Genomic DNA, 23,488 nt, shown 5'->3' on the forward strand with positions numbered 1-23,488 from the left:
CGTCTTTGCGGCTGGGGTGGAACCCTGTGAGGGGCACATGTAGCAGCTTTCTCTTGCTGCATGAAATATTACCATAGGCTAAGGTAATAAAGCAGCACCCGTGTATTGCAGTCCAGTTCTGTGGGTCGGAGCCCAGGCACAGCGTGGTTCTCTGCTCAGAGTCTCATGGGGCTGAAGCCAAGGTGACATCCAGGCCTCCTGAGTTCTCACCTGAGGCTGTTGGTGGAGGAAACTGCTTCCAGGCTCATTCAGGTTCCTTGAGCCACAGGCCTGGGCCCTATGTTCTAGCTGGTCCCAGGGACCATGCTCAGCTTCTAAAGGCCATGCTCAGGTGCCTGCCACCTGGCCACTGAGTCTTCAGTGGAGAACCTCTCCTGTTGACTTCCTGACTCTAGTTGGGATTGCCAGGGATCCTGCAGTCAGATCAGGTCTGCTGGGTGTCTCCCCATCTTAAAGTGGACAGCTGTGAAACCCTAATTACATCTGTGAGATTCCTTCTCATCACTCCCTAGACTCACATGTTGCTGAGTGGGACGCAGTGAGCACCTGGGAGCAGGATCCTTGGGACCATCCTAGAATTCTGCCCACCGTATCACACAAATATCTATAACATGACCAAAACGGATGAAGTCATATTTTTCTCCAAGTGCAACAAATTGCCATGGTGTGTCTTTGCCATAGACCAGGGTTTGCAGATGTACTCTAACCCACGTCTGGCTCTGATACTAGCTGGCCCCTTTCAGATGAAAGTCCTAGGCCCCAGGGTTTCTGATGTGGGTGTTCTAGGATGGAGTGTGATCCATCTGCCTTCTAAGGGTTCCTCCTCAGGGGATTCTGGTGTGTAGTCCTCGGAAAAAGGACCTTGGAATAGTTTTCTCCTCTAGGCCACATCTGAAAATGACTTGAATCAGCCATTACAACTAGGAAACTTGCCAGGTGGGCAATTAAAAGAGCATTCACCAAGGAGGTCCCGCTGGGAGAAATCCAGGGACCACACAGCAGAGCAACCTGGTCCCGTGGCTTGCCCATGGGACCCATGGGAAGCCATGGATTAAGGATGCTGCCAGAGAAAAAACATAAGTCCTGGGGTCCAGGAAGAGAAATGTGGAAATTGAAAGTCAACCAGAAGAGGAAGTAACAACAACCAATCTTTTCATATCATTAACAAGTGAGGGCAACGATTTGTAAAAAATGGCAGCATGGTACACATACATCATGGCAATCCGTGGGTCAGTTGAAGGGGGAAATCAGAGTCATCAGCTGGAACTGCATTTATTCATTTAGCCAACGTTGACTGAGCCAGGTTCTTGTGGTACAGACAGGCAGGTACACAGAGGCCTTGGAGAGTCCGTAAGCACTAGCGTCTGTGCACAATGAGCTCTAGGCAGGGCGTGGTCTTGCTGCGGTCAGAGAGAACCCAGAAGGCTGTACAGGCAAGGTTGTGTGTGAGGTCCAGTTTCCGATTTCTCCAGCCATGTCAGCCCGGACAAGCCACATACTCTGGGCAGCCAACATTTTGGCCCCCAGTGTGAACACTGTGGCGTGTCTGGGAACCCCCGTGGGGCTGAACCATACCTAGCTATCTAACAGGGGCAGAAGTGGGGCTTCCTGTGGCTGGGTGAAGTGAGGTCACCACGAATAATTCTGCCCACTCATAAGACTTGATAAAGACTCAGTGCAACCACAAGTTGTACTGAAATAGTGTTTTGTTCTGATTGCTAGTGACCCCTGCCCTCTCCCTAACCTCTCCCAAGAAGGTGGCCAAACTTTCTGTTCCTCACTGGGGGTGAGTACAAAAGGGGGAAGACTTCCATTACTGAGCTGAAGCAGTAGTCACCAGGCACCCAGAAGACAACCACCATTTCCTTTTGTTGTTGAGGCCAGTGCCCTGTGTGGAAGAGACCAGATCAGAGGGATGTTTGGAGCTGGAAAGATTACCATGGTTTGTGAGGCTCAGACTGGGCACTCAGTAACCAGGGCTGCTTCCAACACTGACAGAATGCAGACAGTTGCTATTGATGACTTCTGTATTGACTCTGACTGCATGGTCTACATGCTCCAGTACAATCTTACCCATGACAAGTTCAGGGGAACCTTCAAAGTCAAGGACAAGGATCCTGCTGACATGCAATGGGTGAGGGAAGAACTGTGGAGCCCATTTGTACCATCACCTCCTTAGAGAAGGTGGTGGCTCACCTAAATGGTGAAGCCAAAGGCTCATCATCTCAACCCCTTCTGCAGATGCCCTTGCTTGTGATGGTGGTCCACAAATATGTGCACAACTCCCTCCAAACTCAGCAATGCCTCCTGCACCATGAACCCCTGCCCTCCCTTCCCTCAGGAAAATTTAACATCATGGTGATGCTCAATACTGGGGTCGACATCATCCTGTTACCCAGAAGACTCTGGATAACTGTGGCAAGGAAGACATGAAGCTGCTCAAGCGCCATCCCAGCATCCACTGGCATGCCAAGGCCACCCCTGAGCTGAAAGGGGCACTCACTGCACAGTCTTCCCTGCCTCTACACCCAGTGGGTCTGCCATTGAACTGATTTGCTTATTTATAGAAATATGCCAAATACAATGACATGGACAAGGTGGTAAAGAGACAGAGGGACCCCAACAGGCCATTTTGGCTTTAATAAGGACCAAGTTATCTTCCAAGACTTGAATGTGACACCCACTCCTCCAACTTCGGCGCTGAGGCTAGCGTTAGGCTGGATGACATTTCTGTCAGGCTCATGTCCTGTTATGACAACAAATTTGGCTATAGCAACCACTTTGTGGCCCCATGGTCCTCATAGCCTCCAAGAAGTAAAACCTCTGGACCACCAGCACCAACAACAGCTTGAGAGGAAGGGGAGGCCCTCAGCTGCCGGGGAGTCTTTGCCCCAAGTCAACCTCCCACAACATCTCCCATCCTTTACTCTGTTCTCATCTCAAGCCCCTTGAAGCAAGGGTGGGCCTTGGAGAGCCCTATCTTGCCATGCACACTCACATACCATTAACAACCCCTGTAACACACAGACCAAAGAAACACACATGCACCAGCAAGGTTCAGATTGCAAGGAGGAAGCCAAAACACCGTTGAAAGTAAATATGAACTGCCCATGGAGCCACACCAGATTGTCGTTATTGTTTTCAGTTGCAATGAAAAAGAAAGAAATTCCAGTAGGGAATTCAGCAAAATTGTCTTAAAATGACTAAAGCCTAGGAAAGATGATTGCTGTTCAGCCATGCGTTTTCCATGTGGATTTCCACAGACCGTGAATCTCAAAAGTGAATTTCTATTACATTTAATGATTATCTTTTTTATTTTTTATTTTACTCTATCAGGAAGGATTAAAAAGAAGGCATGTTAAATCATGCAATTAATCCCCTTTCCAATAGAACTGTACCCCTGTGATAGGAATGACCTTGTAGAAGGTCAACACAGACTTTGAGAAAAATGAATCTCCAATGCATCAGGGCAAACCTAGGTTTCTGGCAGGATTCCCACAGGGCAAGGTGACCTCTGCCAAGTTGAGGTAGAGGTGGGTTGTCCTTTGTCTGGCTCCTACGCCATCCTGTGACACCCCTGTTCTTGTCTCAGCACACTAGCCTCCTATCTCCCTCATTCAACATGTTGCCTGTGACACCAGCTCTCATTCTCATTTCTTATCCCAAACCCACTAGTTCAGCTCCTTCTATTTAAGTCAAATGTTAGCTTCTGTACATCTTTTTCTCCCAGAAACTGTGGCTCCCCTGGAAGGTGTGGCTTAGAGACGCCCTACGTGGGACTACATCCGAATACTCCTGCCCCACTGCCTGCTGACCTGTGTCTCTGTTGTACCACTGACGCAGCACATTACACCACCCACCACCCCCCCCAAGATGTTTTTATTGTGATAAAATATACATAAACACAGAATTCAACATTTTACCCATTTTTAAGTGGACAGTTCAACAGCATTAAGTACATTCACATTTTTGTACAACCATCACCACCATTCATCTCCAGAACTTTTTCAACATCTCAAATTCAGACTCTGTCCCCATTAAACAATAACTCCTGGTTGCCTCTCCTCCTAGCCCCTGGAACCACCATTCTAACTTTCTGTCTATGAATATGACTACCCTATGTATCTCGTGTAGGAGGAATCATAGAGTATCTGTCTCTGTATGACAGGCTTATTTCACGTAGTTTAATGTCTTCAAGGTCCATCCATGTTGTAGTATGCATCATAGTTTCCTTCCTTTTGTGGCTGAATAATATTCCTTCACACGCATTACCACATTTTGTTTATCCATTAATCTATCAATAATACTTGGATCTGTCCATTGGCTATTGTGAATAATGATGCTATCACTATGGATATACAAATAACTGATCAAGTTTCAGCTTTAAATTTTTTTGAGTCTATAAACAGAAATGGAACTGCTACATCATATGGTAATTTTTAATTTTTGAGGAACTTCCTTATTGTTCCATAGTAGCTCTATTGTTTTAGATTCCCGACAACATTGTATAAGGCTTCCAATTTCAATTTCTCCACATCCTTGCCTAGACTTCTTATTTTCTGGATTGGGTTTTGCTTTGTTTTAATAGCCATCCTGATGGGTGAGAAGTGGTATTGATTTATGTTTCCCTAATCATTAGTGCTGTCGAAAACATATGCTTATTGGCCATTTATCTTTTTTGGAGAAATACTTTGTTTACCCATTTTTAAATTGGGTTGTTTTGTTGTTGATTTGTAGGAGCCATTATAAATTCCAAATATCAACCTCTTATCAGATCTATGATTTACAAATATTTTCTCTCCTTCAATGACTTGGTTGCCTTTTCATTCTGTTGATAATGTCATTGGATGAAGAAAGTACTTAATTTTGATGAGGTCCGATTTATCTGTTTTTTCTTTTGTTGCCTGTGTTTTTGGTGTCATATCGCCTGTGTATTTTAGAACCTTGGAGTCTAATGCATTTCTATGCCTGCTAAAAAGCCCTGCCCCACCTTCTGTGTCTGCAGCACTTAGGCCTTTGGACTTTCTTAACCATCTAGTTTAGTTATAATTTTTAGCATTTCTTAGTCATGTAACTTTCCTCTTATTACATGTCTTATTTGCCCTCCCAGCAGTGGGATGTCTCTGAGAAGTACAAGTAAATTTTCAAATTTCTCTGTGTCACTTCCTGGGAGGTATCTTAGAGCTCAGTATGTTTTTACTGAGATGTTTCTAATAGGAAAAATTGATACTTTTATTTATTTTTATTGTGCTTTGTGATGCTTTTAATGGGAATCAAATAGAAAAAAATATTAGTTGAAGCACCCTAAGGCTTATATTCCTTACAGTAAAATGGGGCAGTCCAGCTAGTCAACTGCTGAAAAATGTCATCCTGGAGCTCCAGGTAGCTCTGCTGCAGCAAAAGTGACGATATTCTTCAAATAATGTGCTTGAAAGTTCCTATAAAGAGCATTTTTTATAAGCATTGCACACTGTATAAAACAGAAGTGTCCAAAAAGAAGGGGAGCAGTAGGTGAAGCATATGATAAGATCAGATAACACAATATGATATAGTCTAAGAATAAACAAGGAATAATAATGTGGCCAAATTGTGATAATATAATGTTTTGCAAAAAAACAAAACTATGGAGTATGATCCAATTTCATTAGAGAAGAAATACAAAGACAAAAAAAATTGTAAAGGTGTTAAATGTGACTCTATCTGGTCATTGGGGTGAATTTTATTTTTTTTGTAATTTTCCATATTTCCAGAGAAAATTTAAAAGGATATGTATTGATTTTTATATCAGAAACATGGCTAATAAATGTTTAAGCACACAGCCTACTCCTGCCCTTCCTCCTGTCTGCTCCTTCCCCTACCCTATAGGCTAGGACATTCATGTAGGACCTATGGGGTCTTGGTGGCCACTGTGTAAGGAGGAGAATGAAGACCCTTCATGCAACCCTACAGGCAGGTACTTTCTAGTTGGCAGAGACACATGAAATGCAGGGATCTTACTTAATTTCATCAATAAGTTATTTTATTTATTTTTATTATTTATTTGAGAGAGAGAGAGAGTGATAGGATGAGAGCGGGGTGAGGGGCAGAGGGAGAAGCAGACTCCCCACTGAGCAGGGAGTCGACATGGGACTCCATCCCGAGACTCCAGGATCACAATCCTAGATGAAGGAAGACGCCTAACCAACTGAGCCACCCAGGTGCACAATAAGTTATTTAAAAAAAAAAAAAATGTTTATATAACTGCCATAAAACGTATGTGTGTATATGTGGGGGTATGCATGCATGTAACCACAGCAAGAAAGTCTAGGTTGTGAGGATAACATACTAAATGTATTTCTTTTTTCTAGGGCCACAGTTGTTTTCTTATGGAACTAGTGAAAAACATCTAATTTATATTTCTGCCAGCTATGAAAGGATATGGTATCCAAGGTCTCTAACTACTGAAGATTGAATAAAGGCTTAGAGGTGTGGGGTTTTAAGACAAAAGATATGTTTCCTTGGCCCCATATCATCCTTACCCCTAACCAAGGTGATATCATAGGGACTCATGTCCACACTACCCGTGGTGTGAGGAATCCCATTGACTTTATGCTTGTGCATAGACCAAGCACATTCACGGGGCACCATACTGCCTCACTTCCTCCCACCCCGTTATCCTCACCTCAGTGAAGGTGGGACCCCTCGTTCTCCTAGCAAATACAAACAATTCTGGCCTCTAATTGCTTTTCCCAGCAACTGGTTTTTAATCTGGTGTTCACCACATCCTGGGCTTTCATTTCCCTACAGTGCATGTTTGTGCCCAAGAATTTATATGATAGGAGATGACCACAACTGACTCTCTTTCACCTCTCCTTCATATTATAATTAGGGCATTAAATGGACTTCAATTTTGAAGTTATTTCAAATGATGTATGCATGTAAGTTATATGTTTCATTTAGGAAGAGCAGATGGGCGTTAGATCTTATAAAAGTGGCCTGAAGACAAGGGTTCCAGCTGGTTTTCCCTGCTTGGGCATAAGTTCCTTTTAGTGGGCAAGATGTATGAAGCCTTGCTTTGGCCTCAACTTCAACCCATGTTCTCTGGGTCAGCTTTTACCAACAAAAAACTGAAATGTTACTATCCACCTGGCATTTGTTGGGTGTCTGTCAGATGGTCCAGAAGCCAGAAGACTGGGTCCTTTTCATCAGTGTTGGTTTTATAACCAGCAATGTCAAACAGGGTTAGGGCAAGCTGGACGGCTCGTCAGGAAAACCTTAACTGCCAAAAGGAGGGACGTGACACAGGAGCTGTTCACTTGCCTTTCACTTGCTCAGTACACTGTGCTCAGTGAGGAACTGAGCCCCCGCTGTGCATTGCATGGCCTGGGCTCAGAGCACCTGACAGCTACCAAGGTTTTGCTTTTCTCCTTGCACTGCTCTTCCGCCCTTCACCCTTCCCCTGCAAGTGCTCCCTGAGGTGTTGGAAATCACTGGAATCTTTAGAATCATACCACAGATGAGGAAATGGAGGGGCAGAGTGGTTAAGCGACTTGTCCAGAGTCACACAGCCTTGGATCTGAACATGAGTCTTCTACTACCTCCAGTATAAGGGTGTAGTCCCGTGCCCCATTTACAGAATTCCAGTTTTCTCACTCTATTTGGGCAACAATAAAATCTTTGAGTTGGAAGGGCCTGAGGATGCTCAGCCCCTCAGCCCAGGGAGCACCTCGGTGGCCTGTTCAGAATCAGGCGTGCTGGCGCAACCCTTCCCTCGGCAGCTGCTGACACTGTTGTGGCTGGCTTCTTCCCCGCAGTCACTGGCACTTCTGACTCTGCTGGAGGCACAGCAGGTCCAGTCCCCGAGCCCAGCACACACGAGGACACTGCTGCCTTGCTCTCTTTGCCACGTCTCTTTTGTGGGCTAAACACCCACCCATTTATGCATCCTTCGCACGTGCCACTACTCTGTAGCGGGGTCTGATTTATCAGTGTCCCTCTCTACGTGGAGGAGCTGGGGTTATCCCCTTAAATTTGTTCTTTTCAATTAGGGCCACCTTCTGGCTTTTTAAGTCCACTTTGAATCCTGCAGGTTGAGAGAGAAAATCAGCAATGTATTTCTGTCCTTTCATGCCCAGAATTTGTGTTTGTGTCTAAATATGGTAAGTTTGCCTCATGCCAGTTGTTTGTGAAGATGGTAGACTGGCCAGACCCAGGCCTGAGCCAAAGACCTCCTTCCTGCCACTGTGGTTATTACCCACAGCCACCCACACTCCCACAAACACTCCTACACACCTCCAACACTTCACCCTGACCACTGTCTCTCCACACACCCCATGCGCCCATCCTGAAGGCCCTCACTCCTTAATTCTTTCTGCCACCTCTGCTCCAAGTCCTCTGCCAGCCTCACTCCAGATTTGTCCTGAAAATAGTCCAACACATAACCCACTTTCCAAGGGCAGATCTAGGTGGAAATAATTGCTTTTATATAGGACATGGCTCTGGTTGCACTCGGGAGATGCCCTCGTTTTAGATAGAGGCCACTGTCTGTCACCCCACTGCACTGCTGTTCCGGCCCCACCCCTGTGCTGACCCCACTGTCATCCAGGCCACAGCGGCCTCTGTGAGACCCAACTCAGAGCTGCTCGTGTCCAGGGAGCATCTCGCACGGTGCACTCGGGGACGTGACTGAGGGGTATAATGGTGCCCCCAGGGAGTTGGGCAAGACATGGGATTGGCAGGCTGCATCCTACTTAGTCCACGGGTCTCCTTTCTGCTTAGATTAATCAACACTTCCTGCATGCAGAAATCCTCTGTTCTCTTGGTTGTGAGAATGGCTCACCCCTGCTCCCCCACATCCCCGTGGTCATTCACCCTCCACCTCTTTTGTGGATCTCTCCATTGTCTCTCTCCACTGATGTGCCTGCATGTTCTAGCTCTTGGTCCAAGGCCCACTCCTCTCCTCCATCTTCTTTTGTAACTGAGGTGATGTCATCAAGCGATATGGACGTCGATGCATTGAGATGCTGATGACAACTCCCAAAGCTCCCAAATTCCAGTCTCTGGTTCAGAACGCTACCTGCGTTCTCAGAGGAGTGCCTGCCTCCCCAACACCTTACCTGGATGTGGAAAGGCACCTGGAATTCAGCCCAGATGCCCTCTGTCCACTCTCAGTGCTGAAAGTCACGGTGATGGGCAACATCAGCATCCGGTGGCTGGAGCCCCAAACCCAAGAATCACTCCTGATTGTTCTCCTTCCGTCATGCCCTGCTCTCACCATCAGCACGCTTCATGGCTCTGCCCGCATGTACCTGTTGGACAGGCCCAGTCTCCCTACCACCTCCACTGCCCCGTCTTGCTCAATGTCCCCATCATCCCACTGTGGGCCTTTACAGCAGCCTCATGGCTATTTCCCCAGCACCCTCCCTTGATGCCTCCCACCCATTCTCTGATCAGCAACCTGTGTGATTGTGTTACAGAAGTCAGATCAGGGCACGGGACTGTTGAGAGCCCTCCCTGACCCCGCATCTCTGCAAAAGCCTCCCACTGGACTTGCAGTCACATGCAAGCTTCTTAACCATGGCCGATGAGGCTCTCAGGGACCACTCTCCTCCTGGCCCAATACAGTTCAGCTGCAACGACCTGTTCTCCTGTTCTTTAAATAATCCAGGCTCACACCTGATTTAGGGTTTGTGCATGTGCCCTTCCTTCTGCCTTCGTGTTCTCCCCAGATGTTCACATGGCTGTTGCTTCTAATGAGAGGCCTCGGCTCCCAGGGTGACTCCTCATAGAGGTTTCTGACCATTCACCCCGGTCACCCCTCACTCATCACCCTGTCTTTATCATCTACGTAGGTATTTATCTTGTTTTTATTAAGATTTTATTTATTTATTTGTTTGTTTGTTTTTGTTTTTGTTTTTTTTTCTTAAGATTTTATTTATTTATTTGAGAGAGAGAGCACAAGTGGGGGCAGGGGCAGAGGGAGAGGGAGAGGGAGAAGCAGACTCCCTGCTGATCAGGGAGCCCAATGCGGGGCTCAATCCCAGGACCCTGAGATCATGACCTGAGCTGAAGGCAGATGCTCAACCAACTGAGCCACCCAGGTGCCCCAACACTTATGTTAATCATGGGATTGTGTTCTTTCTTCCCTCAATGGAATATAAGTTCCTTGAGGGCAGAGACCAAGTCGGTTTTGTGTATATTTTATTTCCAGTGACCAGGCATGTATAAAGCAGCCAATATTTTTTGTTAAATGGATGGTAAATAATCGAGTGACAAATGTTGACCTTCTGTATCTGTGTTTCTCAACCTTGGAGGCACAAAAGAATCAAATAGGAGTTTTAAAAAAAAAATGAACATCAGGGACCTATACCCAGAATTGCTGATTTAATTATTTTGGGGAAGGGCCCGGGCATTAGTATCTGTTAAAACTGCAAATGTGAATCAATCGTGCATCTAAGGCTGAGAGTCACCTTGAACGGAGGTTTCAGCCCTGGGTGCCAATACTGTCCATTCCCAACTTCTCAAAAGGACTCCAAGATAGGACCCACCACAGCAAGGAAGGCGCACCTGCATGGTGCTGGCAGTGCTCGGGAGGGCAAAACTGGGGACAGTAGGTATCAGTATCAGGGCCTGACCTCAGTGATTCTTAGGCAGGTCTTGAAAAGTGAGGAATTGACTGGAATTGGGCAGAGTTGACAAAACAGCCTTGGATTGTGGGCACAGCAAATGGAGGGTGTTGGAGCAGAATCTGTGCGGGGTCTTAACTTCCAGAAGGAGGGTTTCCTGGAGCACACAGCCTTGTTATCACTGCGTCTGCACCTTTGCTTGGGTGCCCCCAGCACTCTAACACAGGGACTGGAAATCCTGCTGGTTTCAGTACTCAGCATTAATCACCAGAAGGCAAGTTTGAATGGGTGGGGAAAGAAGTCTATTCAGAAAAGGGTAAATGGAAAGAAAGTTTTGGAGATTCAGCAGATGCAGCCGACTCCACAGTCCTCAGGGGAGCAGACCTGATAGCCTTCCTGCTTCTCTGGGTTAGCTACTAATTTTTATTTTAATGTTAAGACATTGCATGATTAATGATATTACTCAATCTATTAAGCATAGTTTAATGAATCAATCTAATGTTTTTGCAATGAGTGAAACATATTAAGAATATGAATGTATTAGTGAATCAAGTGATTTGTTCTAAAGAATGCAACATAATGATGCTGCATCCAATTTGAAATTAAAATCAGGAAACTGATTAGAGAAAATCATAAAAGTATATTGATTTTGTTAAATATGTAGAAGTTGGTGGCTGGGAGAATATACAGTTACTTGCCTAGTGGTCCGCCAAGGGAGAACACACGCAGAGGTGACCCAGAGGAAAGGGACACCACCAGCCACCTGCGTTCCGTCCAGAAAGACCAGCATGTGATGCCATGGCTCAGAGGCTGATGGGAAAGTTTGGTAAATGCTTTCTCCAAATCGAGCTACAACAACAGCTAACTAACCACTTCATTGGCCGGGGCTCCAAATCAAGTCGTCTTGATTCAGACCATTACTTTCCATATTCATGATGCAATAAAATGGAATCTTCTTTCTGGGAAGAACATTTATATCATGAAAATATTTAAACTGATCACAAAGCTACATGAAAATAAAATAAAATACTATCTCTGCAAGTATGCATGCTTTTAAAGTTTTCAGGCCACATGTTTAATTAAAAAGTTCTCTGGGGAGATAAGCAGTATGACCCCAGGGGCTCCTTCCAGCCACTTGGAAACCAACTGGTGGGGGCGGGTGGTGAGGGAGGGGTGAGACAGGGGCTGTGCACAGCCCCAGCCCTTAGGTCAGACACAATTTCCTTTCTTTGACCCCAGTTCTCCCACTTTGCAATTCCTTCACAGGACTTTTTCTCTTTGCTTTGGATGTTTTTGGTTTTGTCTCTTCCCTACTCCTAGATTATAAGCCCTTACAGACAGAGGCTCTATTATAATCATCTTTATATCCTCTGTAACATCTAAGACGTCTTGCACTCATTAAACTTTTGAGTGAACTGAGTCTCTTGCCTACCTACTGATGTGAAGACAGGAAGCTTTCTGTAGATTCAGAATCTACCTTCTCAAGGCATGGTTTTATGACAGCTCAGGAGTTCCTGCTGATCAATAGCCAAGGGCTCAGCCATCCCTTCAAAAGTATGGCCTGACTGGGGCAGAGAAAAGAGACAGGAAAGTATAGTAGGAAAAGTAGCAGTGTTCCGCCACCAATTGAAATTCAACAGATTCCGCAGGGATTTATTTTCTAAATGGTTTCTAATTTTCCTAAGTGTTTTGTCCTTTTTCCTCTTATGTGCAGGCATCCAATGAGCAGGCCCTGGTGCCATAAATTTCTGACATTCCTTCCCTGGCAAAATCCTCTAATTATAAAGCACTGCTTGCTGTGTGAGCCAAAGGCAAGGGTAAATTGCTTCACTTTTTTTTTTTTTTTTTTTTTTTTACTGTTGACCCCAGAGATGAATGTCTTCTTGTCCCTCTCAGAGCTGAAGCCATCCTTCTTCTGACCCTTTGCAAAGGCCAGTGCCAGATGCTTGTGCCCACCCCACAACCCTTGAGTTGTGGTGTCTGCCTCCTTCACCTTGGAAACTGGCTGTGCATCTCCCAGCTCCCTGTATGCCTTTGCGGAATGCCAAGGACAGCATCCTCTTGATGTATGAGTCTCTCCACCTGTTCCAACCCCAAGGAACAGGAGAGGGCCTCTGACACCCATGATTGGGAGAGAGTTCCCCTAGAAACATTCCCAGATGCCTTCAGGGCTATGACTTCAATGGGAAAAGCGTAACAGACAGACTGTTTAATGCATCTTGAATGCAAGCGTAAGGCTCCATGCCGTACACACGTTACATGGGTGATGCCATGTAATCCTCCCAAATGCTGAAGATGCTATTATTGCCCCCATCGTACAGTTTAGACCAGAGGCCTGAAGAGATGAAGCAGCTTGCCCAAGGTCTCTCTTTCACTTTCCCAGACACACACCTACACGTGTACATGTGTGCACACATGCATACTCAGCACTGATAAGTGGCAGAGTGGCCTTTTGTCCTGGAGATCTAGCTCCAGAGCAGGATGTCATGATGCCTCCTAAAAGCAGCTTCCCTTTATGGACCTCAGGTGTAGAGTCTCAGGGAGTTAGAACAGGCAGACTCTAGTTCAAGTGAGACCCATGACAGGGTCACAGGGATGAGGTTATCCAGACAGTCTTCTGGACCTCGAGCCAGTCTTGAAACCCAAGTGTCTTAACCAGGTTCTCCCAGAATCAGACCCCAAGGTGAGGATCCATGGGTCAGTGACTGATTACAGAAGAGTCACCCCCCAGGGAGCAGGAGGGAAGGACAGGAAGGGAGGAATGCAAGCCTGTGCAGGACATCAGGGAAATCCCAGAGGGGAGTTTCAGTCTGACCCCAAAGAGGGCTCTGGAAGATAAGCGATGCCTCCGAGTTTATCCTGCCTTGAAGCAAGGGAGCTGGACTTTCATACCCCTACCAGTCCATCACTGGTTACTGACCACCAGGGAGGACATCAACCCACACGTGTCCCCAGCTCTCTGAGCCTGAGGGCAAGCAGCTCCAGTGACCCAAGTCCTCTGAAGACAGTGCACGTGCTGGAGTTAGGAGAAAAGCATACAGAAACTGCAGGATGAGTGCACAGGTCTGATAAAGGAGTCAGGGTGTATCCGGGTGGAGACTGCCAAGATCCATGGCACTGGGCCCCTGGTGGATAGTACAGTGCTCTCACATGGAGCCAGAAGCAGGCCCTGTTACCACGCAACCCCACGGCCTCACAAGGGAGTGGGGAGGAACTGGAAGGATGTCTGAAAGCATACAAAGAAACTGATTAAGAAGATTGGAAATAGAGAGGTGCCTGGGTGGCTCAGTTGGTTAAGCGTCTGCCTTCAGTTCAGGTCATGATTCCAGGGTCCTGGGATCGAGTCCCACATCAGGGTCCCTGCTCAGTGGGCAGCCTGCTTCTCCCTCTTCCTCTGCCCCTCTCTCTGCTTGAGCTTTCTGGTTTTCTCTGTCAAATAAATAAATAAAATCTTTTACAAAAAAAACTTAAAAAAAAAAAGAAGATTGGAAATAGATTTTGAAAGAAAGGTTAACATAATTTAAATATTTAATAGCCTCAAGAACAGACTATTAGTGACGTGCAGGTAAACAGAGGCTTACTACAAGGAGAGTCACAGCTTATTCAACAACCCGGATACATAACTGGATGTTACAAGAAAATGTGTGACAGGAGAACGACCAGCCTCAGAGAGGGGCATTCATCACGCCTGGGCAGGGTTGCACGGGGTCCATCCTGAAGTGATTGGCTCCGAACACGTGAAGCATGACAGCAAAGAACATTTCTGAGCTTCTCTGAAGGATGCGTATTTGGGAGTAGAGGTACATGAAGACAAGCAAGCGACAAAGCCAGGAAGAGTACACCTTCCACACCCTGTCGGCCCTGAGTGAGGGGAGCGGAAGTAGTTTCATCTTTCCAAGCGTGGGCCTGGCATCAGGATGCTCCAGGTCACAGCCCTTGCCGCTGAGTGACTTCAGGACATTACTTAACCTCTGTGGACCTCAGTGCCCTCTCTCGTGCAAACAGTGGCAGTGGCTCTGGTCCCTGCCTCATTGGGCTGCTGCCAGGTGCCACCAGTGGGCACAGACACACTCAGAGCTGGGAACAAATAACAAAATAACTAGGAGGTCATTTGGCGAATAAACGTGAATGCATGCCCATGCCTGGTGGAAAGGTGACGTTCGCTGCTTAAAACGCTCATCTGTTGGAGCAGAATTTATTTTAATTCATCATTGAGGGACACCCAAGTGTCTTGAATATCCGGTTCATACTATTTATATTTCTTCCAGCTATTGACATAGCACCTTCCATCTCATCAGTGCCAGGTGGAAATTCGAGCTCATTCGTCTTCCCGGAGTCCTTGGGTGTGAGCTAAAGCTGGTGCATTAGCATCTCCATTTTGCAGATACAGAAACTGAGAAATGGATCAAGTCTCCACTTCCTGAATGTGGAGCAAAAGCAGGCTTTGCTGCCGGTTTCCTTCCTTGAATCTCTAGTTTCCACTCCGTGAGCCAAGCCTGCAAGGCGCTTCATTCCTCAGCCTGCTCTGAAGTATATTTTTTCTTTCTTCATGTTTTCATAAAAATGACTGGATCTTACTTTGAAAGGAGTGACAAATGAGCACAGAGGAGAGGTATGGAAATCTCACATCTCAGGCCGGGGTTCTGGCATACAGAATCTGACATTGTGCCCTGATTTACACCCCAGGCGCTGCCCCCTGAGCAGAAAACAAATGGCATAGTGTAGGTCCAACACGTTATCACCCACCCAATCAGGTCTCTGGGTACAAGCCCAGGTGTCAACTGAAGGGACTTCTCAGTCTTAAGCACAGCCCTCCAAGGTGAGTGAGTACAGGTGCAGGCTGAGGATGGGAGAAAACCAGTTTGGAGGCCTGGATGCAAATACCATCCCTGCCACTTCCCAGATGCAACCTTGGCGTCCCCAGCTCTGGGTCCCTGGGCCATGGCTAGGGCAAGGTCTGAATGCTCCCTCCTCCCCTGCTCACAGGGACTGAGGGAATGGAGTTCCTGCTCCCAAGTGAGAGGGGTTGGCCAAAGCAAGACAGCCTGGGTCCAGCATCAGATCTGTGGCTGGGAGAAGCTGAGGTGTGAAAATGAAAAATGGTGTTAAGTTCAAAGACTTCCCAACGAAGGGAATGAAAGTAAGTACCTAGATCAGTAGCTAGGGAAGTAAAAGCCAAGGGGAGTCAGGGGCAAAAACAGGTTTTGGAGTATGGTTCAGAGTGAAGATCTGCAGGGCAGCTCCCAGGACCTAGGCCTCTTCTGCAAACAGGGCTAAAGACACCTGTGAAAGGGGCCATCCAAGAGGAGTGGAGAGAACAGGTGTGAGGAGCCTCTGCTAAGTGCCAGTGGACAGGGAGGCTCCGGGTGCCTTGCAGAAGGCAGAGACTCCCTTGTCACCTCTCAGCCACTCCCATGAACTGCAGATGTAGGCTCTTTTACTCTTCTTCTACCTGTGGACTCACTCACTCTTCACAACAATGCAGAATGCGGGAAGGGAAGGGGCGGGCTCACCCAAGGCCTCTCTGCAGCAGGCAGCCCTGCTCTGGCCACCAGGCAGCTAGCCCCTTCATGGCCCTTCCTGCCCCCCACAAGGAGGACGTGGCCAAGCTGCAAGGGGATCCCCATCAGAGCCTGCCGTTTAAATTATAGTAGAAGTTATCGTGGACATTTGAGTCTGAAGACACTGGCTAACTCTCTTGTTACTATTTTAGTTTTGGCTAGCAGCTATTTCTGTGACAGCGAGAGCTCAGGGGTCTGAAGACCGTGTCAAGGAAAAATGCAAACATCCTTTGCTTCTCAGGCAAACAAGCATTGTCAGGTTCACTTCTTTAAAATTCCCATCCATGCAGCTGGGAGGTTTAGCCTATTGTGCCCCCAGAGTGGGGGGGACATCGCGGCCACTTGACATATTCTGACTTTTCCTTTCCTTTTCCCCTTGAACTGGTGGGAAGGGCAGTGAGGGGCGGTGAGGTGACGCCGAGAGGCTGGAGGGAGAGTACACCAGAGCAGAAATAATCAGACTAGATTCCGGAGGGACACAGAGATGAGAACGCCCTGTCTAAGCACAAATTGCTGCTAGTTTTGGAAGGAGTGGGGAGGCCTGCCAGCCTGAGAAGTGGCACAGCTGCTTTCTCTCTGCATGATGCCACCCAGGCCTCTGGCCACCCCTTGCTGTGTTGCAGTTTCCGTGCCATGAGACCATCGCGGATGCCAGCCTGCAGCCTCCGCCCTGCATGCTCCCGCCCTCCGCACATTGTCCTGAGAACGGGCCCAAAGCGGAGGGCAGCCACGGGATGCAGGCTTACAGCTGCCGCCCCCATGCAACCGCAGCATCTCTGTTGCTCCTCCAGAATTTGCCTCTGCCTTGACAGTTAGGGAACAGTTGATTTGCAGGAAATAGACGTATTTCTATTGAAAAGTGTGTTTTCAGTGTCTTTAGTGAAGCAATAAAGCGTATTTTTCTACCTGTTGACATTTTTAGTGCCTAGACAGGATTTCTTGACAAGACAAAATACGTTACTGCGGACATAGCTAGTCTGCGTGCATGAGTGGCGGGGGTCGGGGTGGGGGCAGGCCTGACCTCAGTAGACCCTGCTGACTATTCCAGTGTCGTGTCTCCAGCCATGAACTACTTGCTGCCTGGTTAGTGGGAGACCCACTTGCCCCTGCTGAAAACCCACAGCAATGAAAACCTTGACAAAAAATTTTAAATTATTGTTACAGGTAATCCAAGTGTTTAATTATCAAATATATTTGTGTAAGAAAGAAAAAGCCACATAATATATATACGTTCTAGGAAATAAGTAAATTTGTTTGTTTGCAGACAGAAAGCCCCACAGTTTTCAAATGGCCTGCACTCAGTTCTCTAATGCTTTTTAGCTTTTACTATAACCAGCCTTCAGGGCGGCGGCTGCTGGGAATGTGCAGATGCACAGCATAGAGAGTCCAGAATAACTTCCCCGCCCGTGCCCCCTGCGCACAAGCACATGCACACGTGTGCATGCACACATGCAGTCCTCCCCTGCAAAGAGTTTCCTGTCCAGTAAGGGTACTAAGGCAAATACAGAACAGTGCTCCAGGCAGGAAGTGGTCCAGCCAAGGGAGGCAGAAAGAGGTGATTCCCTTCTTAAAAGAAGGCCATGGCCCCGATTTTGTGTTCTGGGAGTGTTGGAGACAAGCCTGCCTGTGGGTGGGATGGCCATGCACCCAGTGGTGAGGCAGTTGAGGGGGCAGGTGGAGATGCATGTCTGGCCAAAAGTACAAAGTGATGGGAATTCCTGCTATGACCTTGAACAAGGGAGTCACAACATTTGCCTTCAGATATTTTTCTAAGAGAAACACATTGCAAAAAGTATGAGAAAAATCGTATATGATGATTTCAAAGTCATCTGAAGATTCTTCAAAGCTTACTGTCCTCCTTTACTGGCTGTGAAATATCCACTCACAGCTTACATATACAAATCTGATTCTGTCATTCTTCTAGTCGAAGGTTGCTTGGTGGCCCCAGGATGAGGTCTAACCTCCTTAAGCCTGGTGTGAGGCCTTTAGTGATCAGGCCACTGCCTCCCTCCCCAGTCTGACCTCCTGACCTCACCCAGCTTACACTGGTGCTCCATACTTCTTCTGACCTAAAAACCTGTAAAAGCAACTCAACCCCCAGAGGACCCCTTCCCTAGTCCCCAGTGTGCACAAGCGCCCATATAGAGGCCCTTAATTTCTGCTCCTCACTCAGGGCTCAGCTGTCTTGATTACTTCCAGCTTTCTTGGGCTGCTTTCCCTCTCTGCTCCACTGGGCCCCTGCGTTTCCCCATCAGAGCAACCATGGATCTACAGAGCCCTTGTCCACTGTCCTTAAGGGAAGGGCCCACCTATCATGGTTCCCCACCATCACTGCTCCCACCTGCCCGGTAGTAGACACCAGCAAACATTGCTGAACCAATGACAAGCACACAGGCCAGGAAAGACCCACCCAGTCACTTGGCTGCCCAAAGCAGTCTACTATTTCAGATACTCCTTTTTTTTTTTTTTGCTTTCCATTATTTGTTAAACATTTTATTTTGCTATTCCTTCCATGTCTGTGGGGACATAACTGAAGTACGTTTGACAAGCTATACTTTATCTGACAAAGCCCTTTTGGGTATATTTTGGATTGTCAGGTGGTCCTCGGACTGAGGGAGCTATTTCCTTCATGCTGCCAGCCAGGGCTTATTAGTCCTGCACCCCCAAATGGAATAGATTCTGTATGGCCATGCTCACCCCCTGCTATGGGAGGAGATCCTCATGGCATCCTGGTGCCCTGACATCAAGCCAACCACGTTTAAGTGGGAAGGACTAGCTGATGGGACAGCTGTGGTACCGCCAAGCCCTGCTTCTCTGGGCCCCTGTTCGCGTGCATGACAATCACCCAGTGAACACGCCTAGAGTGTAGAGGGGAACGCCGGGCAGTTTGGTTCTGGCACATGCCTGACTGAGCCTCTTTGTTTAAGAGCCATTCTTTTCTTGAAATATGAGTGATAAACCGGGAATCACACAAGTGAAATTGCTTACCTTTGTGCTTTTTCCCTCCACTTCCACATCCTGCAAAATTACAGAAGTGGTTATTTTTACAATAGAATCTTTTTTTTCTCCTTTTTGCAGAAAAAAAAGAGCACATGCAGCAAAAAATATTTTTTCTTGTGCCAAAAAACAAGTTCTTAGGCCTTTTAGAAAATGCCAGAAATCATACTAATAATTAGTGACATGTTTAAATGCTTAGTTCTGCACCAGCAATATTTTCAATGATCCCAGCCTCTTAGTTTGTCATTATGTTAGAGCTACACTAGTACATGTAGTTCTTTTGTACAGCAAGGAAAACATGCTCTCCTTCCATTTCAGTGAAGAAGGTACATTGCCCTGTCCACTTCAGCACGGAGATTGAAGTGGACAACTGAATCTATTTTTTGAGACTAGCATTCTGAACACATGCTGCAAATTCTGGCCTCACAGTCAAACCTGATAGCAAGGTTTTGTAAAGCCAAGCTTTTTCTAATTTTTCTTCTCTTTAACAGTCCTGGAAACAGCCATATTTTCTAATGTTTGGCAACTGCATTTTCTCAAAGATACTGAATATTCTGATACTGTACTCTGTCATAATAATAGATTTGTGTTATGGATCATTAACTAGATCATAGACATTAGTAACTAGATAAAATTCAAGTAGGAGCCATCTGCCAATTCAGGACAGTGGTGAGGCGGTATTGGGGGATGTGAGGACCAGCCATGTAGGGGACACAGAGAGCAGGAGTTAGAGGCTCTGGTGTGAACAGGCTGGGTTGTTACCTGACATCTCCAGAAATGCCAAGACAATGTGTGACAGTCTAGGAAGAAGAAATGAGTTGTCAAAGTCGGGAGAGGGAATAAATTCAGGGTGGGAGACAAGCAGATAAAAGTGGGAAGGATCCACAATTTTTGCACTGAGCACAGAGGGGGCACTTGAACTTGACAGCTCTTTACTGACTGATCTCTGGCTGCGTGGTGTGTATGGCCTGTTTGCTGGGAGAGGTACGGAATCTTTCTCAACTGGATAGCATAGCCGAACCTACCTCTATGTTTATCTGATGTAACCCACCAAAATGAGCAGCTTGTGGCTGAGCCTCAACACAGGCCCACATTCAAAGAAAGAGCAATTTGATACCTAACATCTTGAAGTAAAAGGCAGATCCTTAAAGAAGACATGAATGATACAGGAATTTCACACAGTAAATCATGCAGCAGAATTTTCCAGGATCCTACTTAGATGCCTCTCTTGTGCCAGAGGAAGCTTGTTTGACACACGTTCAGACACCGCCCAGAAATGTGGGCCAATGCCTCCCGGGCCCATGGAGGATGGGGGCTCCCGGACATGCACATCCTCTTCATCCCTCTCCTGGGTGGTTCAGAGAAACACTCTTCATTCATCAGATGGTCCCCGGGGATGGAGAGCTGGTTGTCACCCACCGTGACCACCTCAGGAGTTTCTCCTTGGACTGGCTCCCCCTTCCTCCCCATGGACCATGCGTCATATCCCTGGGATTAGTTCCCCCAGTAAAAGCCGGACTGCACCCTCAGGCTCTGGTTTCAGAAAAGGAGACCGAGGCCAAGCTACCATTCTGAATATTGCAGCATCTCTGTTTATTGAGGTGTGACGGCTTTTCTAATCAGGTATGCACAATCATGAGCTCCACTGAGGAAAAGCATGTCAACAGAGGATGGGCATCAGGACATCAAGAGAATAGGTAGCAAAACCTGCTATTCAGTTTCAGTGGGCCTTGAGGGAATAAGGGAGAACTCTGGAGCATACCTTGCCAGCACATCTCACCAAACCCCTAACAACCACAGGTCTTCCTTACCATCTCTACTCCTGTAAGTGCCCTGGACTAGCGGCCCGTGGCAAATGTTGTTATACCCATTTTGTAGCTGGAGGAACTGATATTTCAAGAGGTTGAGGAGCTGGCCGAATGTCCACTATACCATGGTGTGCCCCGTGGTCCTATGTCTCATATGAGACGTGCTCATATGTCTCTCAGTTTCTGGCTTTAAAGGCCTGGGACAGATTGGAGCAGGAAACTCATGTTTTCATGCTCTTACAAGAGAAATTAAGGCTGTCCCAGGAATTAGCATAATGTCAAAGAAATATGTAGGTATGAGTCATAAGCAGCAAGTTCTACATAAGCTGGAGAGTGGGCAGATGGAATCAGCCCAAAGGATCTAGGGGGATCTGAAGGGACACAATGGTGTTGGCCACACCCAGCCTCTGCCCCCTCAAAACAAGCCTCTGCCCCCTCAAAACAAAACATTCTCTTGAATGAGAGAGATAACATCAGTCACCCCTCTTATGTAGCATTCTGGGGGCTTTCCGAGCACCAGCATCTGTTTTGTGCCAAAAATCCAGAATTTGCCATTCCTCTCAACTACCTTGGAAAAAGTACCCAGCAACCTTGTCTTGCCAACAGTCTTTAAGAACAATAACCAGCCAACTCTGGTCAGGAAAACAGGCTGAGTGCGTTGAACACATTCATGCCTCATACAATGCCAGGTAGCAGATATTATTATACTCATTTTAGATATGCAGAAATCCAGGCTCTGTAAGTGAGGACAGAGGGTGATAGGAAGTGGCAGATGCTTACTTGGAGCCCAGGTAAACATCTGAGCTCCTAACTTCAATGGTAAGCATTCTGCAGACTCTGAACAGACTCCCTCTGTTAATGTTGGCTACTGGGGAAGTAGAAGACAGGCTGGATCTGCGCCTCACCCCTCCTCTCAATAGCTATGTGAAGACAGGTGAGTTGTTCAGTCCCCAACCCTCAGCCTCTTCAGCTCCTGGGATCACTCCTACCAGCCCCATTGAGCTCAGATCAGAATTCAATGCGGTTATGTGTATAAAGAGCCTATCTCATTTCTAGGCGCAGTCGATAGCAAAAACGACCCCCAATTCCTTCCACCCTTCATCACATACAGCCCATTTCCAATGTGACTTTATGGCTCCATCCATCAAAAGGGGAAAACTATTTCCCCTCTCCTGCATCGAAGCCGGGCACCTGACCTGCTTTGGTCAACAAGACCTTACCTAATGTGAAGTCAGCTTGAAATCTGTGTGCATTGAAGCTGTTGCCTTTGGGCGCCCTACAACCACCATTTTGTAAGGAATGCTGGGGCAGCCTTCTGGATGGCAGACTTATGGCCCTGTCGGCCCACCACCAAGTCCACAACCGGCCAACCCCCAATGGTGTTGGCCACACCCAGCCTCTGCCCCCTCAAAACAAGCCTCTGCCCCCTCAAAACAAAACATTCTCTTGAATGAGAGAGATAACATTCTCTTGAATGAGAGAGATAACACTCACCAAGATAGGTGAGTAAGTCTTTTGACTGACCACAGATGTCTGAGTGAGCCCAGCAACACCATGTAAAACAGAGGCACTCCATCCCAGTGGGCTTAGCCCTCTTTGCCAACCCTTAGAATTGTGAGCAAATAAGTGGTTATCATCTTAAGCCACTGAGTTTGGGGGAAGCTTGTTATGCAGCAATAGATAAGGGATACTCTAGCACTATAGAGATTGCTTATAACACATTAACTTTCTCTCTTCTTTGATTCTTTCCAAACTGATGTAATGGATGTGGAAGCAGGACTGCTCATTTGGAAATCAGGAACCCAGACGTGGCTTGACTGGCCCTCCACACAGTTCTTCTGGAACTGTCTCCTCATGGGGAGAATCAGAGTGTGGGCCTAGGGGGTCACCAAGAATTCCTCCACTCCAACGTTATGACATTCTACTGTATCTTTTTTCATGGTCTAAACTCTCATGTCAACATGGCCTCAGAAATTTCCCTAGGTTTTGCTTTTTCTCCCTTTATTTCTGATTCAATTCATGTTTTTTCTTAGAAACCTTGCCTATCATGTCTACATCGATCATCTGAATGTTCATTTTCCTGTCCTTCTAAGTCAAAAAGATTTACTGTCATAAGACATTGCAGCTTTTCAATTCCGGGATGTCATCAACTTAAGATAAACAATTTAGTAATAAATTTTGGGGAGAGAAAAAGAAAACATTGCATTACATTAATTAGATTGCTTTAAAATTGCATATACCATTCTCCATCTTTAATACTACAATCAGCATTTGGAGCAGAGCATTTTACACGTTTGATCTAAAGATGGTTTCTGAATGAGCACTGTTGACCTCTAGACTCTGCGCACGGCACTACGGCCCCTGTGCTAAGGCCTTTCAGTTCAAGACATTTTAAGGAATAGTTCTTATTTGAAAAACTCAAATCTGTGTTTCATCTCATCAAGTCCACCTATCTCTGGGCAGGTAACAGTCCCTCCTGAAAGTTGCTGAGAACCTTGATAGCTGGCTTGGTGCTTTA

The sequence above is a fragment of the Phoca vitulina genome, unplaced genomic scaffold (assembly GCF_004348235.1).
Source record: "Phoca vitulina isolate PV1807 unplaced genomic scaffold, GSC_HSeal_1.0 scaffold22, whole genome shotgun sequence".
Classification (NCBI taxonomy): Eukaryota; Metazoa; Chordata; class Mammalia; order Carnivora; family Phocidae; genus Phoca; species Phoca vitulina.